Source organism: Canis lupus, chromosome 35 (assembly GCF_048164855.1).
Source record: "Canis lupus baileyi chromosome 35, mCanLup2.hap1, whole genome shotgun sequence".
Classification (NCBI taxonomy): domain Eukaryota; kingdom Metazoa; phylum Chordata; class Mammalia; order Carnivora; family Canidae; genus Canis; species Canis lupus.
In genome coordinates this window covers 19,828,252-19,850,992 of record NC_132872.1, presented here as the reverse complement: position 1 = coordinate 19,850,992, position 22,741 = coordinate 19,828,252, and the positions used below count along the sequence as shown (strand labels likewise).

General features: G+C 36.2%; 1 protein-coding gene across 3 annotated transcripts in view; it reads right to left on the bottom strand.

The window, feature by feature from the left end:
- Nucleotides 1–22,741, bottom strand: part of CBLB (Cbl proto-oncogene B) — a 409,409-nt gene that overhangs the window by 281,105 nt on the left and 105,563 nt on the right. The window contains exon 2 of one of the 3 annotated variants that reach the window (XM_072812047.1): nucleotides 14,465–14,604. The exons of the other annotated variants lie outside the window; for them this stretch is intronic. The gene's annotated coding sequence lies outside the window, so the exon portion shown is untranslated. The remainder of the gene's footprint in view (nucleotides 1–14,464; nucleotides 14,605–22,741) is intronic. 3 annotated transcript variants of the gene reach the window in all.

Here is a 22,741-nt window from a genome sequence, read left to right as displayed (position 1 = left end):
GTGGTCTTGGCAGCCTAATTAATAGTTAAGAAAAGGAAGCTGGGCATCACTCTTGACAAAGGCAGGGTCTGCTACTGTTCTGTTGTGAGTTTATTTTTTGTTAATTACTTTAGAATTATGCTAAAAACTTATGAAGTGCTTTCCTCTACATGTATTATTTGAAATATTTAAATGCTAATATGGACCCTTTCTATCTCTTATGAAAGCTGGAAAATAATAGGTCCCTTGAGAGAGGAAATACCACAATTGCTTTTTCGGCCTTTTGGCTAACATCAAGTGAGAAAAGAGCCACTATCATTTCTAATATCTAAAATAACTGGTGAAGTCTGAAAACATTTTGACATTTCAGAAGGGATATATTTATGTTAACATAGTAATTACATTTCTGTCATAGATGACACAAATGTAAGTGTCACTCTGCCAGAGAATTTTCCCAAACTTCTTCAATCCACTGCAAATGACTGCCAGATGGGTAGTATTATCACTCATTCATAGGGGGAAAAAAATCTGGGACAAAGAGTTGCTGGAAGAATCAGAAGGAGTGAAAGCAGCTACAAATATCAAAGAAAAGGGTACATGAATCTTGTATTTGGGATCTTGTAAGTGACCAGAGAAGTTCCCCTGTCATAGTAAAAAAAAAGTATTTTAGAAGAATATTAATACGTCACCCACAGAACTGCCTGACAAAGAAACCATAACTTGCCAAACATAATGTAATGTAATTAGACTGCAGTAGAATTAGAAATACAACCTAAACATTCCTGACAAAAATTATCAATTACCAGAAACTGCTCCCCTTCATATCATTTTAGTTTTATTACAAAGACTGCCTTGTGGCCACAAAAAAGTTAAACTAAATTACAAGGTGATGAAAATTCTAAAGGCAGTTAAATTTGTATTTTGTATTTTTCCATTCCTCATAGAACCAAGAAAGGAAATGAGAAAAACGGCATTTAAATCCCTTAATTATTCTGACTATTCAGTAACAATTTTAAATAAGGGTGCAAAATTTGGCTTTACCCTGAAGGCGAGTGCATGATATAAGTGCAAATTTTGCCTACTCCTTGCAGCAAACATTTCCTCTACCTGTTGACATTTGTTGCCATAATGTAAATAATAAATTGTTCTTTTGTCTGATAAGGAGAAGTTTATTAGATTCAAAACCAATTCATTCTACATCTTCCCAGTTTGCCTACCATTTCCCCCTTTTTATTTGGCACCAATCCACAGAAGATGAAAGAGCAGGGAGGATTGTGCAGGAGTTGTTTTTAACAGATCATGTCTGAACCTGGGGCACATGATTCCCATTCATGTTCCATTGACTAGAACTCAAAGAGTTGACCACACACAGCTGCAAAAATAGTTTAGATGCATGTATAGTACAGAAAGGAGAAGGTTAGACTTTGTCCTGGGTGGCATTGGTATGCTCCTCCAAAACCTGGAGAATCCTCAGTCTGAGGTAGAGAGAAAATATCAGCAACCAGAGATGGTTTGGAAACAGGTAGTGATAAATCAATACATCAAACTAGAGAGAAGGGCCAACAGAAGACAAAAATAAGGAACAACGGACAGTAGTCTGCAGGGGGAGGTCAAGAGCATGGTTTCAGGATCCATATGATAAAATGCTTGTGATCTGCTAAGGTATGTCTCATTTGGGGGCCCAAGTGTAATGCAAGGGCCTTGGGAACAGAGGTGTCTAAGGAGTCTGGAATAGCCACTGAGGAAGGGCCATTGAATTGGGATCCCTTCTTGCCTTGACTGGTTTTATCTGACCAAGTATGTATACAGAGACTGCTAATGCTCTCTGTATTGACCTTAGATATGACAGATCTGTCTCCTCCACTGGACTGAAAATTCCACAAAAGACAGGAGTGTATCTTACTAACCTCTGTATTTTTGGGACCTTAAATCTCAAGAAATAAAACTAATCTTTGTAGGTCTTTATAAATGAAATGGAACTGCTTCTGGAGGTATATCTTATACATGTCATGTGGCCTCCAACGGGCATGAAATAGGTTATTGTTCATAGGATTTCCTCATTTTTAATAAAATATTACATACTTTTTAGCTTGCAGAATTATTAGCAGAGTTGTTTACAGAATTGGGATCCTCAATATTAAAGCTCATTCCAATTATATGATAATATGTTACCACATCTAAGATGGAAAATGAAATTACTATTCTGCTCCATTAAGTATCTCATATATGTTAAATGTAATATACAAATGAATCCAAAAAATAGGGAAAGGGAAGAAAATAGAATTTCCAGATGGAAAAATAATAATAAAGAGGATATCTCAGAATCTCAAATTACGGTGAAAAAAATGTAAAACATTGAAAGTGACAAAGAGGCATACTTGGATTAACCATCTGAATAGCTTTTGTACTAAAATATTATAATGTTGAATTCCTACTTGAAGCTCAGGTCTAATTTTATATAGAAGAGATTTTACAGAAATTCCCTTTGAAACCACTTTTACTGTAACTGCTCGACCGGAAATGACTGATAATCTTCTATGAATTCCTGTTGAGGTGTCTTGATTTTGTAGGGGAGCAGACGACGGATGTTGATACAGCACTTCAGAGTATATTCTCATAACAATCACATAAGCTATGAATCTGTGTCCCATTTTTAGATGGAGTCACTCTGTGGCGATACAATCTACACTCAGTCTAGAGTCATGTTTCATTTTGGTCTAGGGAACTTTCCACTAGTCCCAGTGAGTCAATTATACATCTTTGAATTTGCAGAGTGAGGGTTTTACCCTCTTTAAAGTATATCAGTCGGTTTACATTCAGCCAATGATTCTTTCATTTTCTTTTCTCATCTCTCAAAAGTACAAAAAATGTGGAGTCTTCTGCCTAAGGTACTAATCCTTACAAATCCCAACTTTATTTCTCTTCTTTTCTCCAAATTTGACTTTCTGTCTCTGCTTTTGTCTTAAATCCATAAAAGCTTGGTACATCTGTAAATATGTTCTAAGAATTCTCAAGAAACTCATGATAGCTTTTCAATGTTCCTAGGTAACTTTGTGAAGATCACTCAATACTTAAGCAAAATGTATATCAACACAATTTTTCTTTCCTCTTCCCCTTCCTCCCTCCTCTTTTTTTCTTACTTTTTATTCAGCTTACTATTATTTGGTTTAAATTTTAACAAAATGTATTTGTTCATTTATTTATCTTCAAGAAAATGCATTTTTTAATGATTTAGATTAGTTTTATTTTTTACTTAAAAAGTTTTTTATTTTAAATTCAATTAGCCAACATACAGTACATCATTAGTTTCAGGTATAGTGTTCAATAATTCAACAGTAATACCCATTGCTCACCACATCTCATGATTTAGATAAATTTTTAAAGAGAAAAAGCAATGCAGTGAAAAGTCTCCATTACACTCCTGTTCCCTCTGGAGGTATATCCAGTAGTTCCCAGCTTTTACTGCCATTCTGCACTTTTCATTATTTTCCCTTTCCTTTATTAATATAAACCTGACCTATGGACTTTGACATATAAAAAGACTATTTCTCTGCCCTTCAAACTTTATTCTTAGTAAAGTGGCAGTGAGATTTACTTGGATATATTGTAATATTTTCATAAAGAAAAGGAAATTGAAGAGATTTATTTCTGTGACAGCAGATACATTAGTAATAAATGTAAGATATACTGAATCTTTGACAAAAATTTTAATTTAATATAAAAACTTATTCTTTATACAATTTATTTCAATATTGGGTTATCATGGAAGTGACTGTCTAAGAGTAAAAATGGAGCTGATATCAAATCCATTCAATCCATATCAAACTAGAGTTGATATCTAATCTATTATTTTCCTTGAAGCAGAGCCATAACTGGAACACAGATGCAAATTAAATGATGGGAAAGACCATTATTGTGATATTTGAATACCTTCCTGGGTCCCTGAGGGTCATGGCTTGTCTCCAGCCAATTTCTTCTGCTCTTCCCTACACCATCCCCACCCTTCTGGCCAGAGCTTGGGTCCATTCTTAACCCTACCCATTGATCATTTCAAGAAACCTCTGTTTACTGTGCAGCACCCAGGGAAAATATACTCCACAAGTCCAGCTTGTATATTTGGCAGATTAAACTTGACATTATCATAAAAAAAATCCTCAGTGAGCAATATAATATAGAAGGGCAGAATTTTGTTCTTAAAGAGCTTTTTGAATTTAAGAAATGTTTTATTATTATAAAAACATTTTATTATCTCTCCTGGAGAAAGACTTGCAAACCCAGCAGAAGAAGAAAAAGGAAGTGAAAGAAAAGGAGGAAGGAGGGAGAAGATGCATTTCTATTTTTATAGCAATTATTTGGAATCAGGAAGACGTGCTTTGGAAGACCCCAATCCACTATTTACTAATTGGTGAAATTTTAACTTGTTCCTCAGCATTCTCATCTATAAAATAAGAATAATTATAGTACCAATTTTTGAAAAGATTTATTTATTAATTTTGGGTGGGGCAGAGGGAGAGAGAGAATCTTGAAGCAGACTCCCTGCTGAGCATAGAGCCCCACACAGGGCTCAATCCCAGGACTCTGATCATGACCTGTGCCCAAATCAGGAGTCGGCCCTTCCTCAACTGAGCCACCCAGGTGCCCCTATAATACCTGTTTTAAAGATGGAAAAGTGCTTTGCAAACTGTAAAGTGTCAAAATAGTTGTTCTTAGTTTGAAGCTGCAATTCTATTCTTTCCTACTTCTTTTAGTAAGTTAATAAGTTCAATCAGAGAAACCTGGCTTTGGAATCACTGTCATGTTAACTAGTACACATGGCATCTTTGTGCAGATTCTAGAAAGGTGCTCCTCCCAGTAGATGTTAGCATCGTGGAGGAATAGCTTGGCAGATATGGCATCTTTGTCTGATCTAAGTGCCTCATTCAGAGAACTCCGCATTATTTTGCAGATTGAGATGGTCCAGACTTCAGTTCTTACACACTTGGCCTGTGCTTTTGTGCAGGACAAAACCTGCAGGATTGTGGGCTGGGGTTTGGATCAAGGACTTTATGGAAGTAATCTAGTCTAGTTCATTTTCTCTAGAGGACCCGTGTAGAGTGTGGAACTCATTCATTTCGTTTCTGGCTTGCTGTATCTCTACCTTTAACTCCCAAATATTAATCCAGATGCCTTTCTTTCAATCCATAGGATATATTTCCATATGGAAACTCCTAAATAACTGGAAACTACCATCGAGTTTTCCCTAGGACATTGTGTAGTGGACCTAATTGGTGGTTGATGTCCTCTTTATTTCTACTAGGACTCTTGATTTTGCTTGAGTATCTACTCCTTCCCTCATCTGTCATTATGTCTTAGAGGAACGTAACCTCTCTTAGTTCTGGGGTGTCCTGGATAGAGTAGGCCATTAGATAGGCCTACCCCTTTGCAAATGATGTGTCAACGAATGGTCATGAGACACAATTCTGACCAATGCAGTCACAAACGGAATCCTCTGGGAAAAGCTTTCATTCTCTCTTTTTCTCAGTTGTGAGCCATAGGAAGAGATATTCTCTGAGTTTGATGCCTTGATCTGGCATTACCATGTGACAGCTGTTTTAATTCTAGACTTCTTGTTATGTGAGAAATGCAATTTCTTATTTTTTACGTCAATCTCAGTTGGAGTTGCTATGGCTTACACCCAAGGGCATTGTAACTGATGAGTACATACTTTGCAGGTGACGCAAACTCAGTGTTTTTTTCTCTTAATAGTTTATCCACATGCTTTTTCCTAAGCCCAGATTGTCCAGATTTCTTTCTTCTGGACACTTTTAACCTGTGGGAGCCTGAGAGTGAATGCAATTACTCCTTGTGCAATGCCCAGTTCAGACTGCTGACTCATGTTGACATGTCAATTCAAAGTCCCAAGATGTTTTTGCACTTGCTTTTGGGATATCATGTCTCCTTTACCCTGCAACAGGGCAAGTCTTTGATTAATAATGTGCATAATTTAAGAAGTTATCTTGATTAAATTATATCTGGTTGCATTCAGTCTATCATATTATTCTGTTGAGATACTATGGAAATACTTCCTGGAGGTCTATGCACTTGCTGTCTCTTCCCCCTTCAGACCATTCCTAGATATGTTAAATAACTTTTGTCTTTGTCTTTGTTGACAAAAACATTGATTCAAAAAAGCTTGAGAAGAAATCTCTGCATTGAATTATTTTAAAATTTTTCTTCTAATTGACACAGTGCTACTAGTAAGCTTTTTTCATAAACTTTCACAACCACTTAAAAATCTGATGCAGTATATGATTTAGTTCATTTATCTTTCCTGTATTCCATAAATGCTATCTATCGCTTTCCTCTGATCAAAAAGGATTTTTTTAAGCACTAGTATTTTAGTCTAGTATTTGGTTTTAAAATATATTTTAAATTTTAAAATACAAACATTTTCATCAGTCATGATTCATTCTTAATGAGTACAGGCTAATCTTTACTAACCAACTAATTATTTTCTTAACCTCTTTCGATAGACCATCTACAATTTTTTCTAGGGTGGTCATAACATAAATAGCAACATCAAATTTCCCATTATTCTGGAAACTTGTAAGATCATTTATCTGACCCCAATCTTTAGATACCAGGTATCTGTTTCACTATTCTTCATAGCTTATTGCAAGAACTATAGCGAGCTCATTGAAATGCAATCTCAGTTCCCCGAAGGGTAATTAATCTTGGCTAGAAGGCTAAACCTCAATTTAGAGTGTCTAGATGCCTCTCAGGTATTCATGGACTTTAATACTTTCATACTCATGCTTGTTCTGTCATTTCCATTCCGAAGAATAATCTTTTTTGATGCAACAGATAATTGAGTACAGTGATTAAAAGCACGAGTTCTGGAGTTAAGCTACTTGAGTTCAAATCCTGGCTCTGCCAGTTACTAACTACGTGTTTAGACACAAGTTACATAACCTCTTTAAATTTCAATTTCCCCGTTTGTGAGAAAGGGGATGATAATACATACCCATAATGGTGTTGGGTTTAGATTTAAATGAGATAATCTGCTAAAAGTACCTGGTCTGATGCCTAGCCCACGGATGGCAACTCAGCAGTGTGGTTTATGCAGAGAAGATACAGAAGATATATGAGCTATTATATTCTAGTTGTAATAACTAATATCACTGCTTTTAAGTAATAGATCTGTGGTTTCTTATTCTTCTCGTACCAAGCAAATATCTTTCACAAGTTGTAGCTTATTATTGGTGCTAGCTTTCTTACATTGTTCTCAGGGGTCTTATTGAGGTGAATTCCTCTATCTTTGCATAGCTTTACAGACACTACAGTTTATTTTGCTGTCCTCTTTAAATCTCTCTCTTTTTTTTTTTCTCACAAAGGGCATTTGCAGCTAATAGTCATAGTTTTATTTGTTAGCAAAAACTTTTTCTTCTTGAATCAGATCATGATATCTGCCTCTAACTTTGTGAAATGTGCTTTCCTAAATTAGGACTTACTACATGCTCAGTGCCCCCCACCCCCACTTCTAAGTTAACATCTTATTTGTTCCAGGTTTCTATCTCTTCCAGGATATGAAACGATTTCTCATGGTTGATCTGAATTAAGTCTGGAGTGCCTTTTGTAACTCAAAACATCCATCTTGTGGAAAGCAAAATTGCCTACAAGACACTTTAGGAATTTATCACATGTGAACTTTAGCCAAATTAAAACTGTATTTTTCCAGAAGATCAAGTCCTTTACTTCTATCTACAGTAGCTCTCTTCCTGTTGAGCAAAGAAAATTCTTACATTGCTGTGTTCTTGCCACGAGTATCACCTCTTTGAATTCTAGAGAGATGCAGTGTTTGGATACTTCCTGTCATAGAATTCGAAGCTGGACTTTTTTTCATTTATTATTCCCTTTTTTGCTCCATTATTCAGTTGTGTGGGACCCTACTATCTGATTGTAATTACCTTTTTGTCTTTCTGTTTTCTCCTATCAAGCGAGTCTTCGTTTTATCTTTTGTGTCATAAAAAGTTGTCTATTTCTCTTTAATATATTGTCTCCATTCTCTCTCTGGGGTTGTACCAGGGCTACTTTGAACTAATGAAGGGAAAAAAGTAAAATAGTCTTAATATTCTGCATTTCTATTTAACTGAGAGTTCTCAGTTCTCTTCCTGATTTTGTATGAAGGCTTGGTGCTAAATCTTGACCAGCTGCATGAAAATATAATTGCATCAGAACTTCCATTTCAGTTAATATTTTTATTTTTATTTTTTTAAAATTTATTTATTTATGATAGTCACAGAGAGAGAGAGAGGCAGAGACACAGGCAGAGGGAGAAGCAGGCTCCATGCACCGGGAGCCCGACGTGGGATTCGATCCCGGGTCTCCAGGATCGCGCCCTGGGCCAAAGGCAGGCGCCAAACCGCTGCGCCACCCAGGGATCCCCAGTTAATATTTTTTAAAAAGATAGATGCTTCTTTTGATATATCAATTTCTATTCCTAATATATTTCTTTGAAGCCATGTCTCCTGTTGACTTTTTTTCTCCTGAGATGATAAGACTGATCTTTTCTGCCGTAGGAGAGGCTGGAGTATAGAGGAATTCCCTTCCCCCAACTAGATACATTTTCAGAATTGTGCTCTGCTGTTCCAGCATGATTTCCCCTGACCAATAGGACTTTAGGATGAAGAAGGCTCTAGCTATGTTCCACAGTGGTTACTCTTTCCTTCCCCTGACTAGTGCCAAGAGGGATTGTTCTTATAGCTGGACCATGAGAACCTGGTAGGATTCTGGAGGAAAAGTCCATGGAAGTGATGAGTCCCCTCTTAGGACTGAGGCCTCTACACTTACCTCACCTTCAGACTCGTCTCCATCACACTTAGCCTCCAGCAAGTCCTCAGAATGGTACCTTACCTGTTCCTGTTAATGGTTTTAGCAGCTTTATGAAGGTAAGCAAGTAACCTCTTTGTATAATCCATGGGTTTGGACAAATGCATCATGACATGTATTCAGCAGTGTACTATCATACAGAATAGCTTCTATGCCCTAAGTATCCTCTGCGTCCAACCTATTCATCCCTCCCTCTCCCCAACCCTTGGAAACCAGTGACCTTTTTGATGTCAATTATTCCCTTCTTGGAACTTGCCTTTCATGTCGTATCTAAAAAGTCATTGCTGAGGCACCTGGGTGGCTCAGTTGGTTAAACATCTGACTCTTGATTTTAGCTCAGATCATGATCTCAGGTTCATGGAATGGGGAGCCCCATGTCAGGCTCCTCAATCAGCAGAGCGGCTGATGGAGATTCTTTCTTTCCCCCTCCCTCTGCCCTTCCCTGTCCACTCTCTTTCTAAGATAAATAGATAAATCTTTAAAACAGTTTTTTAAAAAAATAAAAAGTCATTGCCATACCCAAGATCATCTAGGTTTTCGCCTATGTTTTCTTTTAGGAAAAAACATTTTTTATGTTTTACATTTGGGTCTATGATCCATTTTGAGGTAATTTTTGTGAAGAGTTTAAGGTCTGTACCTAGATTTTTTTTGTTTTTTTGCATATGAGTATCCAATTGTTCCAGCACCACCATTTGTTGAAATGACTATTTTTGCTCCTTTGTACTACTTGTGCAATTTTGTCAAAAACCAGTTGAATATATATATATATATATTTTTTTATATATTTATTTATATTTATGTATCTTGAGAGATACAGAGACAGAGGCAGAGGCACAAGCAGAGAGAGAGGCAGAGAGAGAGAAGCAGGCTCCATGCAGGGAGTCTGATGTGGGACTAGATCCTGGATCTCTAGGATCATGCCCTGGGCCGAAGGAAGGCACCAAACTGCTGAGCCACCCAGGTGTCCCAACCAGTTGACTATATTGATGTGAATCTATTTCTAGATTCTATTCTGTTACCTTACAGTAAGTCTTGAAGTAGGTAGTCTCAGTATGCCCAACTTTGTTCTCTTTCAGAATTGTGTTGGCTATTCTGGGTCTTTTTCCTCTTTATATAAACTTTAGACTCCGTTTGTTCATATCCAGAAAATAACTTGCTGGAATTTTTATTGGGATTTCATTGAATCCTTAGGTTAAGTTGGGAAGAACGATGTATGGACAATGTTGATTGATTTTTATTAATTAATTAATTTATTTATTTATTTTGTTGATTGATTTTTAACTGTTAAACCAACCTTGCTCAGTCATGATCTATTATCATTTTTATATACCGTTTAATTCGATTAATTAAAATTTGTTAATTTTTAAATCGATGTGCATTGGTGATACTAGTTTGCAGTTTTCTTTCCTGTTAATGTCTTTATCTAAGTTCGCTGTTATAGAAATACTGACCTCAATGCATAATTTGGTAAATATGCTCTCCTTTTTAAGGATCTGAAGACATTTATGTAGAATTGCTATTATTTCTTCCTTAAATAATGGGTGGAATTTCTCTGTGAAACAATACAGGACTTTTCTTAATAGGGAATGTTTTGAGCTACAAATTAAATTTCTTCAATAAATATAAGGCTATTTACTTTTTGTTTCTTTTTTCTTGATGAATTTGGTAATTTGTATCTTTCAAAGCATTTGTCCATTTAATATAAATTTTTAAATTTATTGGTCTAATTTGTGATATTTTAAAACTCTCTTTTATATCTGTAGAATTGGGATGCCTGGGTGGCTCAGCAGTTGAGTGTCTGCTTTCAGCTCAGGGCATGATCCCAGGATTTGGGATAGAGTCCCACATTGGGCTCCTTGCAGGGTGCCTGCTTCTCCCTCTATGTCTCTGCCTCTCTCACAAATAAATAAATAAAATCTTTAAAAAATAATAATAATATCTGTAGAATCTATTGTGATGTCACATCTCTGATTCCTGATAATGGTTATATATATATATATATATCTTCCTTTTCTTTCTGTATAGGTCTGGCTAGAGATTTACTTATTTTATTGATCTCATTTTCTTTATTGTGTTTCTGCTATTTTATTGATTTCCATTTTCATCTTGATTATTTTCTTTTTTCTGCTTTCTTTGGACTGTTCTTTTTCTAGTTTATTTTTTAAAAAAATTTATTTAAATTCAATTTGCCAACATAAAGTATAATACCCAGTGCTCATCTCATTGTGTGCTTTTTCTAGTTTCTTAAGGTAAAAGTTAAGTCCATTTTGATGTGAACTTTCTCTTTTCTAATATGGAGAATTTGATATATATTTCTCTTTAATAACTCTTTCAACTGCATCCTACAAATTTTTGTCATGTTTTCATTATTTAGTTAAAAATATGTTCTACATGAGAGACTTCCAACTCTGGGAAACGAACAAGGGGTGGTAGAAAGGGAGGTGGGCGGGGGTTGGGGGTGACTGGGTGACGGGCACTGAGGGGGGCACTTGATGGGATGAGCACTGGGTGTTATTCTATATGTTGGCAAATTGAACACCAATAAAAAATAAATTTAAAAAAATATGCTCTAATTTCCCTTTTCATTTATAGACACTTAGACACTTTGTTTATTTAGAAGTGTGTTACTTCATTTTCAAATATTTGGGGATTTTCCAGATATTTTCCTGTTGTCAGTTTCTAAATTAATTCAATTGTGATTAGTGAACATGGTTTATACATCTTGAGTCTTTTTAAATTTATTGAAATTTGTGTTATGGCCAACATATGGTCATCTTGCTAAATTAATTTTGTAAAGAGATATTGTGAATAACTACAATCAGTGTTTTATCTCTGCTTTCTTTTCTGCTCTGCCCCCAAAAGATGAGGAAATATTTAGATTTCTTTTAGATTTAGATTTCTTTTTTCATTTGTTTATTTTGCATTCTAAAAAAAATCACTTTGTTGTGATATGATATTTTTTTCTTTCTAAAAGCTTATTTTGGATTATACTATCCTCATGATACCTACTGATATTTTTTAGTTAACATATCTTATCTCTCTTAAAATTTGTCTACATGCTTTCCTTTTGAAGCTTGATGCCACACCTATTTTTAAACCATTTTATGATGTGCCCCTAGCACTACATAATGTTTTTAGAGGTATAATTCAGGTATGGCACTGGGTTAGTTAATAATCCCTTTAGCTCTATAGCAAACATTTTTACTTGGAAGTTTTCATCTGATGTTATTTTCCTACCATTATTTTTTAATTTTTCCTTTATGTATTCATCACTTCACTGATATATAACCTCCCTAGGATTAATATAACTTTATTTTTGCAGGAAAAATAAATTTAAAATGGACTTTTAGATGTTAGGACTATTTTAAGGAATATGTTTTTGTAGGTAACTATTTTTTGACCTGAATTATTGTTTAATACTAGTAACATAACTTACTAGGAAGTTCTTAAAACAAGAAAGGCCCTGCAGTTCAAGAGAATTTTTTTTGCTGGTGAAATTATACACATAAAGATTTGCAATGTCTGCAAATATTGCATGGTATTCAAACTAAAGCTTTTATTTGAATCTAAGACAAGTCTATTAGTATTTTTCATTGTCTATTAAGAGTCCCAAATCTTTGATATCTGATATTCTGGTCTTTTCTTCTTCTACATCAATGCTAGTAAAACCACCACAAACCAGGTGTGTATGAATACAAATACTATAGATGTGTGTGAATATGTATTACCTTTAAAAACACAAAGACAAAATACAAAGTTTAAAGGGTGCTGCATTCACTTTTGAATGTGAGGGTGAGTCATGCTTTTGATTTTATCTCTAGGATCCAGAGAATTGCCAGAGGCAATGCTATTTAAGAAAAGAAGAAACGCATCTTCAAAAAGCTTCCCAGACTCTATTCCTATTTTTTCTTTTCTCATGGTTTTATTTCATTCCCCAGCCCAAACTTTCTATGGCACTTGAAAACTAAGATCACTAAAACATTTGAACATATAGTACTGTTTTAGTGTCTTTTATCTCAAATTAGAGAAATAGAGGGATAGAATCAATTACTTTAGGTTGCTCTATTTAATCCTGCAAATCAGAAATGCAATAGAAATCATGTCTTGAATCCCATAAAATTCAAAGGACCAGGGAATATTTTTTCAGGTATCTGCAACTATTAAAAATTACACAAGTGATATATTTTTGTTAGAAATAACAACAAATATTTTCTATAATTATATCATTAGAGATGATGACTGTCAATGTTTCGATTTGTAAACCATTACAGATAACAGATAAATGCGTCAATTTATTTAAGTAGCTAATTCTACCAAATTCACCAAATTTCCAATATATTTTTCCTCCTCTCTCCCTGACATAATATATCCAGTCATTAGCAAAGATTGTTGCTTCTACATTTTGAATATATCTAGTACCAGACTAATTCCCTATACTGTCCCACATCCTGTTCTAAATCACTGTCGTCTACCAATAACACAGTAGCCTTCTAGCTGGTTTACTCTTCCTTTCTTGACCCTTGCAGACTCCTCCTCATGACAAGAAATTGATCACTTAAAAACATAAATCAAGTCACACGGCTCTGTTACTTTCTTCCCTCCGATGGCTTTTCATTTGACTCAGAGTAAAGACAACATTACAATGGCCTGGAAGAGCTTGTATGATGAACTGTTTACCATTTCCATGACTTCAGATCTATCCAACTCTTCCTTACTCCCCTCCAGCTTCACAGGCTTCCTTGTTATGAAAAAATATCATGCATGGTCCTGCTAAATAAGCTTTTTAAAAAATTTTTTCTGGGCTGTTCCTTTTGTGTGAAGTGATCTTTGCTCGGAGGCACATGTGGCTGAATATCTCACTTCCTTTGTGTCTCTGCTTCAGTGTTTCGTATTTTTTATCGGAGAGGCTTTCTCAGGCCACCCCCTATAAATTAAGACCCTTTCCCTATCCTCCTTCCGCTGCTTTCTCTTTGTAGCATTTATCACTCCTGATTGATATATACCTCCTTGTTTCTGTTTGTCTTTTCACTTTATCTTGCTCACTTTTGCTGTTCTGTATCTGGAACATCACATATCACATCATGGGCACCCAGGGATTATTTGTTGAGAAAATCGAATAGTTATAGATAAAACAACTCTAAGTTCTGGTTTGGGTAAATATAAAGATATATAGAAGAAAAAAGCAATGGATTGTTCTCATCAGAACTATTCCAGAGCTCCCAGGTATTCCTGGGAGCTTTCCTGGGAACTACAGGAAAAATAACCAATCCAAGACTTAGAAAAGTTAGCTGAAATTCAGTTATCTGGATTTTGGAATGCATTTTCTTACAGAAACAATGCAATAAAGGCAATGAGATTTGAAGCCAGGATACCAAATTCATGTTACAACCCATGTAATAGCTGAAAGACTGTGGTAGCTCCAAGTACCCTCCTATCCCCAGCCCCAATTTTCATAGCATTCTTGAGTCATATCTCACAGCTTTTCTGGGACCTGAGTTCACTTACTGACTAGTGAAATATTATTAAGGTTTTAGGGGCTGGAAGCAGGGTCTCTTTGCCTGAAGAATACCTAAATGAATTTTGAGGAAAGGTATACTAGCCTGCTTGGGCTGCCTACCAAATACCATGGACTAGGTTCGGGAGCGAGAAGTCCAAGATGAAGGTGGCAGCAGGGTTGGTGTCTGGGGATGCCCTTCTCCTTGGGTTGCAGATTACCGCTTTGTCACTGTGTCCTCATGCAGCCTTTCCTTTGTGCTCCTGCACAAAGAGAAAGATCTCTGATGTTTCTTCCTTTTCTTATAAAGACACCAATCCTATCATAACGAAGAACCACTCTTATGACCTCACTTAACCTTTATTATTTCTTTATAGGCCCTATATAGCACATTAGGGCTTAGGGTTTCAATCTATGAATTTGGGGAGGGGACAAAATTCCATCTATAACAAAAAGCTTTTGCACACGAAAGTGGGGGAGTGGTCTGAGAAAGTAGTCTAACAGCTGAACACAGGGGAGTGGCCTGCCTGGGTGAGGGATACCTGGATACCTACAGCAGATGGCCATCTTGGTGCATGGAGCCTTAAGAGAAGTTTGGTAAATCTCCTACCACCTGTGCTTAATTCCCTAGACATTTCAAATCTAAGCAGCTGCTGTTTATCATCCCTCCCTCCTCTCAGCTGGCAAACCTTGACAAGGACAGGCTGTTTACCCTGACAGTGTTTTTTAGGGACAATCTAAGCTTGAAAATTTTTTCTAGTTATTCCAGGTTACCAACACCAAAAACACCTGGAGAGAATATTAGAAATGTAGTCCCTAGACACCTAGTTCAGGCCTACTATCTCAGAATTTCTAGGGCTGGGGCCCTACAATTAGTAGCCATAACAATTAGCCCTAGCATCATTTATGTACACCAAAGTTCAAGAGCCACTGAAGACTTTTGGACACATTGGTGTTTCGCTATATCACAATTTTAATTGTCTTTCTCCCACCATCCCTCCCTTTCTTTCCTCATTACTTCCTTTATTCCTCCATTTTTCCCCTGCTTGAAGTCCTAAGCCAGGACTTTAAATTATATATGTATTTTACTAGGAAAATACGTATGTTAACATATTCACAAAATTGGGCAGCATAAGAAAGTGAATATTGCAGGAATGTGGAGAAATGCTAAGCAGCCAGCTAAGGAAGGAAAAACACATAAAATAGGGGTTACAGATCATAAGATCTCTCGAGGGAAGAAAGATGTGATCAAGACAGGCAGGATTTCTGCTCAGAAGATGCTAGTCTCAACATTAACTAAGAGGCAGGCAGTTCCTTTATTGGAAAGAGGGTGAAAAGCTTGGAAGGGGAAGATAGAGCAGATATGTTTGATATATGTTCCATTTATCTGATTGTTTTGTTTTGTTTTGTTCTTGTGTTTAGAAGCTATTAAGCAGGAGGGACCTTCAGTAGAGGCAAGAGCCTCCAGCTGGCTTGTATGCAGAGACTGTTGATAAGAGCTCCTAAGCCTCAAGAAGATCTGATCAATTGCTTAAAAGGAACACTTTTTTTCCTCTCTTTCTTCTAGGTACCAACCACCTTAGATAAAGCGAGTAGTACTTTCCAGCCAGAAAGAGAAAACTGGGTTTAGAAAGCATTCTAATCAGTTCAAACTGAGCCCCTCTGATTGCTACAGGTATCATGTGTGATTCCAGAACAGATTGTTTGACAGGCTCTTCAAATTTTGCATTATTACACAAAGACTCTCCGATGCATGGATTTTATCCCAACCCTGTAAGCAAAATTTGGAAAATGGGATGAGATGGTATCAGAGGCGATATTCTCTGCACTCCCCGCCCCCTTTCTTTTTTTACCTGAAAAGAAACACACTTTTAAGTGATTTGGTTATCTAAGGGATACTCTCCTTGCCCTGTCACCTAGCTTTGTGACCTCAATCCCACTTATTAAGTGCAGCGCAGAGACCTTGTCTGAACACTCTCAACTTATGGTTTGTCCCAGGAGATTCATTACAAAGAACCATAACTGGCTAAGACTAAACTCCAGGCAAACCATAATTACACAGCTGAGGTCAAGAGAGAATTACATAGAGAGGCACATTGCCCCAGGTCTTCCAGCTTCACACGTCACTGATGCAGGGGATTCAAGTGGGTCAGTGACTCTTGGCATGACCTTCAATTGGTTTATTTCTCTGGACTGATTTTTCTCCCTAATTCTAAGTATCTTATGTTGTTATTTGAGTTATCTTCCTAAATAATTGTTTGATTAATAACCTTCTTCTTGCCTAGAAATTGAATTCCCAATATTTTTTTAGGTATATTTGACTATCTAAAAACTGAGTCTTAAAAATCTGGTTCACAGATCTGTAGCATCAGCATCACTTGGGTATTTTCTGGAAATGCAAATTCTCAGGCCTCATTTTAATTGTACAAAATCAGAATTTCTGGAAAATGGGATCCAGTGATTTGGTAAAGTTCCAGGTAATTGTAATGCGCTAAAATTTCAGAAGCCCTGCTAAACCCTAATAACCCACCTTTCTGAATTTACTATCTTCCATTTCCTCTCCACTTACAAATTTGACTATGGTTCTCTAAATGACCTCCATATTTGTTATTCCCTATTTGTTTATGGAATATCCTTAGATTGGAATAAAGTTTTTCCATCTATGCCACTTGGATCCTACTGATTGTTTAAGGTCCAACTCAAATGACAGTCTTTCCCCAATGCACTATTTACATTTGGGGCTGGAGGTAATTCACTGCTGTGGGGGGCTACCCTGTGTATTCTAGAAAGTTTCACAGCACCCCTAGCCTGAACCCACCAGATGCCAGTGCTAACCCCAGTTTTGACAACCAAGAATGTTTCCAGACATTGTCCAATTGTGAACAGGGGAAAAAAATATCTCCTGGTTGAGAATCAGGGGTACACCCTGTCATTCTTTTATTTCAGACTCCATTTCTTCATTTTCTGTGTTTCTGGAGAGATTGGGCTCTTATTATTTTGCTAAATCAGAATTGGAAAGTCATACTGTTTTTTTTAAGAATAAAAAATGAGTTTTTATATGGGGGTATATAAGTCTTCTTGACTTATATAGTTAAAAGTTTTCAAAAAACTGTAAAATGATATGAATATGTGAGACATGGACTTCATCTTTTGTGATACTTCTTTATGCCATTCATTCATTAAAAAAAAACTGATCACTTTACCACATTTCAGTTGCTACATAGTTTGGCTTAATTAGGTTCCCGGGAGCTAAATGGATAGACCAGGTGTAGTTAGGAGCTGTGACTAACCTTCTTTTAGTAAAAGACAGATACTGGGAGTGAGAATAAACTCAGTGTATGTTTGGAGGATGAAATTCAGTCAAGTGACCAGACAATAGTGACAGGGGGCATGGGGCATTGTGATAGTTAATTTTATATATTAGCTTGAAGGATGTTTTTGGAGGGGATTAACATTTAAATTGGTGAGCTGTGAGTAAGCAGATGGCCCTTCATAAAACTTGAAGGTGTAAAGAGAACAAAAAGACTGGCCTTCCTGAATAAAAGTGAATTTTCCAGCAGACTGCGTTCAGAGGGAAACTACATCATCTACTCTCCTAGGTCTCCAGCCTGCTGGCCCACATTGCAGAGTTTGGCCTCACTAACCTTCCTAATCATGTGAGCCAATTCCTTATAATACATCTAATGAAATCTATCTATCCTATCATATTGGATCTATTTCTCTGAAAAACCCAGATTAATACAGGCATCCAAGAAAAATTGGTAAATGAAGCTGGCAGACCATGGGTCAACTATTGATTGATGGACAAGGTTCTATGGAGAGGCTGTTGGGATACAGTCATAGGGATTTCAAAAACAGGAGGCTTTTAGAAACCCAGGCAGTTAATTAACGTTGGTGTAGTCTTTCAGTATGTATGATACCCAACACCCCTCTTTTGTGGGTAAAGAAATTGGCAAATAAGGTATGGTCCTAAAGATTTGTCAGGGCAGTAATTTGGATCAGGAAACACATGAGATTAAGGCTTGGATCCTGAAGAGCAAGGTAGGTAATGGTTTAAAGAAACTTCTTAAATTGTATGATACTGGGTATATCATAATCATTATAAGAATCACTAAGCAATAAACCTAATAGGTTTTTTTATTTTTTATTTTTACAGAGTGGACACAGGAGTCAGAGAATCACAGAAGTTGAATGACTTGCCTAGTACATGATACTCATTCTTAGAGGAGGCAATTATTAGTGGCTAACTACCTGTGCTCTTTACTGAAAATATCTTTGCAGCTTCTAAAGTCCACACTGAAAAGGTCTCTTTTTGGAGGGAAAAACACCAGAAAACTGGCACTTTTATTTGTTTAAAGTACTTTATGCAATTAATGTGTTTTAATTCTTGATTTAAAAGAAAGAGATCAGCTCCCATATGGTAGCCTAATATATTTTCAGGGATCATTATAAATCTCATAAAGCTCAATTATAAGTAGACATATTGAACTCAGTTCATAAAGATATTGATCTTTTGAGAACTTTGAACTATTAACAATATGTTCTGAAATAGTGTTCTTATTTGTAACAAGAAATTGTTTCCAACCTCACAAGGCTTTCTGTGTTCAGAATAGTATCAACAGAACACCGGGGGACTTACCCATTTTATTTGCTGCCACTTTTCCTGGGCCCTACCTACTTTTCTGCCTTTTTCTTTAAATAGTTAGGGAGTGCTAGCATCATCCCCTCTTCCCTGCCATCACAGAACTGAAGAGTGGTTTCCAGACCCAAAAATGCTATGGATGGTGAAAACACAGTCTTGAGCCACATCCTCTTGAAGATTCTGATTCAATGGGTCTGAAATGGGCCTAAGAATTTGCATTTTTGCATTGCGCTAGTCACTCAAAGTAATTGTAATGTCAAAGGATGGTGACAATTATGAACATAAACAATAGCCCCAGCTCCTCATATACTAATAAGGTGCAGCTGACAAAAACATTAAAAACTTTGGTGTAAACAAAAGTGTAAAAGCTTTGGGGAAAACAATTTTTACTACTAAGTTCAGTCCCTTGCTTCTTTCCTTCTCCTCTAAAACCTTCACTTCTCTTTCCTTTCTTCTTTCAGAGCCTCCTCAAAGTTATCACTATATGGGAAGGCTTTAGGAGGTAGTCAAAGAAGATGCCATCACTTCAACTATTCTCAATTGTCACTTCAAATATTTAGTTTTGGTGCCAATACATATTTAACCAAAGGTGATACCAAAGTATAGCTTTGAATTATTTAGTTTACTTAAGGGAAAGGTAAAATTCCCAGTTTTCAAAAAAAAAAAATGGCATCTCATATATGTCATCTTTCAATTTGCTTGATGCTTTGCAAGGATGACTTGTAAATAACTACTGCACAAATTTAACATCCTTAGGTTGAATGAGTCAGAGGAAAATATTTCCGTTTGTAAGCCAGAATGATCACTTGTTGGAAAAGAGGAGGGAGATTCCTGAAAACTCTGTGCTTGTAATAGGAGTGTGGTACGAAGCCAAAGAAGAAATGACACTTCCAAGAAAAACAATTAGCAGCAGGCAAAATCAGAAAGGCATTAACAAAGGAAAAATCACAAATACAGAGATATATACAGTAGATGGAGGAATTTTCAGGGCAGTTTGTATACCTACATAAAAACAGAGATGCAGTGAGTATTCTCAAGCAAAATAATTCACTAGGCTTGAGGGAAGATGGTGGGTACTAATAGAAAGAAGAAAATGTTGGATTTTTAAGAGCAATAAAAATGGCCTGTGTATTAGTTTGCTGGGACTGTTGTAATCACAGATTGGATGGTTTAAACTACAGATATGTATTTTCTCCAGTCCAGGAGGCTAGAAGTCCATGATTAAGGTGTTGGAGGGTTAATTTTGTCTCAGTCCTCTCTCCTCGGTTTACAGATGACCATCTTCTCCTGTGCCTTCACTTCATCTTCCCTCTGTGTGTGTCTATGTCCTAATCTCCTCTTAAAAGGACACCAGTCATACTGGATTAGGGCTCACTTTAGTGATCTCATTTTAAGAAAATTATCTCTTTAAAGACCCTATATTCAAACATGGTTGCTTCTGAGGTATTGGGGTTGGAATGTCAACATATGAATTTGCGGGGGGTGCGGGGGAGGAGGATAATTCGGCCCACAATAGTCTGTTTCAATGCCACATCTTTTTATATCATCAAAATCTGCTCCACCTATGTAAAAATAGCTATGAACTTGGGGTCTTAGATTAATTTTGACACTTCAGTTTTGGAGGATCAAATAGCTATCAGAATTACTCCAGTTTTGGCTATCACCCACCCCATTCTGCTTCTGTCACTTTGTCCAACAGAAATCTTGGCATAATAGCAGTTTGGTGCTCACAGACAGATTTCAGGGCAGAGATAGCATACAAGAGTTAATTTACTGCAATCAAGCATTAGACAGCCCAGCAATGCTAGAAGATTAATTTCTTGCCAACAAACTCACAAAAGTGCTATCATGATGACTTGTCTTATGGGGCATGATAAAAGTTCATGGTCATGTACATTTGTGCTATTCACTGTCAATGGGGGGTAGAGGAAATAGAATGTAAACCATCTGGTACTCTGCAAAGGACCCTGGAGACTCTCACTGAGGTTTTCTCATGTGCCAGGTAATGTGTAAAACTTCTGACGCACAAGTATCCCATTTAATCCATGCAGTAACCTTATAAAGTTGACTCTTTATAGTTAAGTCCAGTTTTAGCAACTTGTCCAAGGTCATATAGATTTTTAAAACAGCTTCATTAAGGTAAAATGACATACATAAACTGTATGTATCCAAAGTATATGATCTAATATGTTTTGAAATGTATATATGTCTCTGAAACTACTTGTGTAATCAATGTACTGAACATATCACCCCAAGAATCCCCTTAATGCTCCTTTGTAATCCCTCCCTCCTTCATTCCCCTGCGACCACCAATCCTTGACATATCCCCAGGCAACCACTAATCTGTGTTCCGTCACTATATTAGTATGCATTTCCTAGAATTTCTTTCAAATGGAATCATATAGTATGTATTATTTTTTTTTATATTGTTTGGCTTCTTTCACTCAAGATATCACTAAAGATATTTTGAAATTAATTCCTGTTATTCTATATATCAATAGTTTATTTTTTTATTGCAGTGTAGCATTCCATTGTAGAGATACACCATAATTTGTGTATCCACTCATCTGTTATTGGACATTTGTGTTGTTTCTAGCTTGGGGTTGTTACAAATAAAGCTGGTATAAACATTTTTTTATACAAGTCTTTGTGTAGACATATGGTTTTACTTCCTTTGGAAAATACCTAGAAGTGGAATGGCTAGATCATGTGGTAGGTGTTATATAATTGAGTCTTGCCTTTTTTTGACTGATCTGACAATGTCTGTGGTTACTTGGAGTGTTTAGACCATTTATACTTAATGTAATTATTAATATGGTTAGGTTTAAGTCTATGACCTTGTTTTTTTTTTTTTTTTCCTATTTGTCTCATCTGAACTTTGTTCCTTTTCCTTCTTTTTCTCTTTTTGGCATGATTGAATATTCTTTATGATTTAATTTTATCTCCTTTGTCATCTTATTACCTATACAGGGCAGTAGTAAAGCTCATTTGTTCCCCATGTACCTTGTTTTGCCTGATGCCCTGTGTCATAAAAACTATTTTTTTTCCATATACTTTGTTTGGTTTTAATGGTTGTTTCAGGTAGGACAGGAAACCTAGACCCTGTTATTCTCTCTTGGCTGGAAGATTCTCATGTCTATACACTATATAGGTTTTAAGCAGCATCTTAGAACTGGAAGCTGTCTCTCTTATCCATTACATTATACTGACAATCAGCTAAGGAACCCAGAGTTCCACTCCAGTGTCTCTCAGGTCACCTTTCTGTAGTTTTTATTCCCTAAAAATTGGCTCTTGGAGTTTATTACTGTCCTCTATGAATATATATTTACATACAGCATTTTTTTTGCCCTATCTTCTGTAAGAACAGCCCTGGTTAAATGTTGAATGTGATTAATAAATAAGTGATATATATATTAAAATGAAAAACAAACAGGGACCAGCCTTCAAAATCCCCTGAGCAGACAAAATCAGTTTAGTCATTCAAACAAAGATTAATTTAGCTTATTTTGCAAGACTAATTTGACCTGGGTCACTTTTTGTTTATGCCTCTGAAAATCATAAGCAAAACTTAAACTGTTTCCCAAGGTTGATCAGAGATAACCATTGACCAATTCCCTACCAGTTAAGAAAATTCTAACTTTATAACCAGTTACTTTGTTCTCAGTATATAAGCCACTTTATAAAATATATCTCTGAGCCTCATTCCGTGTTTTGATTTGAGTGCTCCCAATTTGCAAACTGTCTTTTTGGTGTGTGCA